We start from the raw sequence: 3,843 nt of genomic DNA on the forward strand, positions 1-3,843 counted from the left end.
CTATGGCATGAAGACCAAATCCGGGTTGAATCAATCAGGTTAAGGTAAATATGTAAATGGAGATGGCATTATTGGTAGCATGGTTTACGTTCACGATATCGGTTCTGGGATCAGTCACCCCATAAACCAATACATGATTGAATATTGATTGGCATATCAATATCCAATATCGTGCACTATGATTCTAGTTTTTTTTTTTTTTTTTCATCCACACTGCTAGACCGATACAAAATCGATAAGGAATCAATATCTCAGCTAATGTAGATACAAACTGGTGGATAATTAAGGATGATCCAGTGATCCCAAATCGATACCTAAAACCATGGTTTGAGATATTGATATCAAATTACCTATATTGATATCACTAGCCACGATATTGATACCGATACTGATACCAATACCAATACCAATACCAATACCGATACCGTGTTAATATCGTCTTCATTAAACGGCATGGACATGGGGTAAAAAAAAAAAAAAAAAAAAATTAACTATGCTTGGCAAGACGGGGAAATTACTGAAGGGTGGTACATGGTGCAGTTGTGAGGATGATTGGATGATGCGGTTAGAGTTGGGGTGAAAACAAACAAACAAGCACGCGGCTTACTTGACAGCAAGTAATCGAAATAAATTTAGAAGTGGAAACCGATGAAAGGAACAGAGAAGAGCACAGGAGAGGGGAGGAAGTTTTGGGAAAAGCCTGGCCACCTTCAGGTATCATATATTGTAGTATTATTCTATGAATCTATGATGTGATACGTCAATACCTGGAGTACTGAACTGCTGTGACATATGCTATCATGCGCACATGCAGCACAGAACTCTGACTTTTACCCTTTAACCCAACCGTCACAACACCGGTCAGTCCAAGCTTGGCCCATTTTGTTAGTTTTATTAAAAGTGTATAGCTAGAGATTGGGCTTGGAGTTCAGCCCACTCAACCCAATATTCTGCTTCGCCAGAACCTGAACCTGAGAAGAGCAAAATAGCACAACATCCAGTGACTAGATGATGTACTATAACTATTATCAGTGACGACAGTACTATGGTTTTGAAATTCTTCTTCGTCTGTTCATAGTATAAGATTTCTTCAATAATATGTTGAGGAAACGTTCATCTGGGAGTGTGGTTCTTGCACCTGTGCGAGACCCAATCAGTCTCTCTCTTATGGTTCAATTAATCTATGGGGGCAAGGAAGCCATTTTATGAGGAGGTGAATGACAGACAGACAGACAGACAGACAGACACAAGGTGGATCCAACTGGTTGCAGCCTCTACTTGAAGAGCGCCAGGAGTGTGGATGATTTTTAAGGATCGACTCTTGTCATATGTATCCCCTCCTTTCCTATCATTCCCCCCTCCTCTGACGATATGCTTGAGTAGAGCCCCTTAGGGGAGTTTCTTAGTATGTAATAGTCAAAAGACATAAGGACACGAGCACAAGGGCAGGAGCCATGCTCCCAGACAGGAAGCTTTCTTCGGATATCTTATTATCGCTTAGTAATGAAAGGGAAGCTCTCAATGCATCCACAGTTATCTCAGATTTTTTATAGGTAAGATGATGAGTATTAGAGCTGAAGAGAAAGAGAAATGTACAAAAGAAATAACCTCTTTAGACAAGCCTAAAGGAGGAAATCAGGACCCCTAAACAAGGAGGACAGCCCTACAAACTAAAACATTAGACCAATTGCTGAGAATCACTTTGAACAAGGACTTGGAGTTTTTCAGTAAAATCAAATGGGTCAATCACTAATACCCCATCTAGGGGAGCTAAGAAGAAAAGATAATTAGCCAGCCGCTGGTTCAATTCTCTCCACACTTGCTTAAATTTCTTCTTTGCTTTGCGAGCAAACCTGATAGGTGAAAGCTATTACTTTTCAATGTTGAACATCCCATGGCCCCTTTATAATCCCATTCAACATATCAATGGAAAGCTTTGAGTTAGATCTATAATAGAGATCTCCCTCAAGTCCTTATTCATGCAAATCTATAGATTGCCAATAACTCCATACTCAAAACTGATAGTGTCCCCTTTTCTGCATAAGCAACAATTTGGGTCACCCTCATTACCCAAATCAGCCCTCCATAGGAGGTTTTATCCTACGCCAACACCCCATCGCAGTGAAGAGCAACCATATCATTTGAAGTAGACAACCATATTAACTGTAAATAAGACTTCTTCAGCCCAAACTAACATATCAACTTTGTCTCTAACCAAATCCCAGACCGAATTTGATGTGAAGAAACCAGTAATCTTTCCAAACCACCATATCATGCTCAGAAAAGTTCAACCTATTAACATTAGCCCACTCCAAACTTTCATCAACTCTCTAGAAGTTGAAGGACCCGTGTTTCACTCTCCACTGCTAAAGATGCCCTCAAGCAATGCTAAACGGTTTGAACCCATATCATGGCTAATTCGGTACCCAAATCTTTTAATAAAGACTCCCAAAGGGTGTCAATTGTCAAGCCACAGCCTTATTGTTTGAACATCCTCAATTATATTTTAGAATTTTCCTCCACACGCAAGAAGGGTTACTAAGAGGCTTGACAATCCAAATAGAATCAGTCTTCAAGTACCTTGCATATGCCCATCTAACCCAAATACTATCCTCCATTGAGGCAATCCACCAAATTTACTTCGTAATGCCAGCTACATTCATATCTCTAATGCACTTAATCCCCAAAACCCCTTCATCTTTTGGTTTACAAACAGCCTTCCACGAGATAAAGTGCAATTGATCTTTTCAAGATTGGAACCGGATCATAAGAAATTAGAAAACATGGATTTAAGTTTAGAGATCACATTACTTGGAAGTCCGAAGAGGCCAGACCAATAAAACACGCCATTGTAAAACTGAAGTGATCAACTACAACCAACCAGCATAAGAAAGAAATCTAGACTTCTATGCCTCCAACCTTCATCGCACAAGTCCAAAACAGGGGCACAATCTGCCATAGACAACTTACTAGAGATGAGAGGAACACCAAAGTACCTAATAGTTAACTTGGTGTCATTAAATCCCGTTAATTCCAATAGTTGCATTCTTCTAGCTCAGTTAAGGCTCCTTAAGATGATAGAGGACTTAGCACTATTGAGATGCAACCCATAACCCATCCATGGGTTGTTCAGATGGTTAGGGCAAATTGGAGATTGTGTGGATAGACGCACGGTTTCAAGTTCGATTCCTCATCTGTGCATCTACGATTTAAGTGGAGATCGTGGAGGTGGGTCGTTGCTGCGCTAGTCTCCTCAAGGATTAGTCAAGCACGTAAGCTGGCCCAGACAACTTGATTAAAAAAAATAATAATAAATAAATAAAACAAAAAAATAAAGAAAGAGATGCAACCCAGAAAAGGGAGCAAACTCATCTTGAGCCCCCTAAACTAGAGTTTACAGACTCTTGAGTGGCCTTAACAAAGACCATCATCAGATCATTCACAAAGATAAGATGAGAGATATGGAAGGTTTTACACCTCCAACCTTCTTGAAATCCTTGATAACGCCTCCATAGCAACACTGAACAAATATGGGGATATAGGGTCACCCTGTTGGATCCGCTTGCCACTTCCAAAATACCCAACAAGAATTCCATTTAGAGAAGGAAGGGGAATGATGCAACCATATTTATCCTTTAAGTGTCCCCAGCTTTTTCCTATTTTGTCACATGGAATACATGGCTGGACGTGGATGACCATTGTAATAAAGGACCCAAAACTCTCTCACTTATTAAATTTCAGTATGATAAAAACAAGGAAAGTCATAATTAAAAAATGAATGTGAAATTACAATAATACCTTTTCATAAAATGGAATTGATAGGTATATGATATGTATCTTAGA

Source organism: Macadamia integrifolia, unplaced genomic scaffold, assembly GCF_013358625.1.
Source record: "Macadamia integrifolia cultivar HAES 741 unplaced genomic scaffold, SCU_Mint_v3 scaffold580, whole genome shotgun sequence".
Lineage (NCBI taxonomy): Eukaryota > Viridiplantae > Streptophyta > Magnoliopsida > Proteales > Proteaceae > Macadamia > Macadamia integrifolia.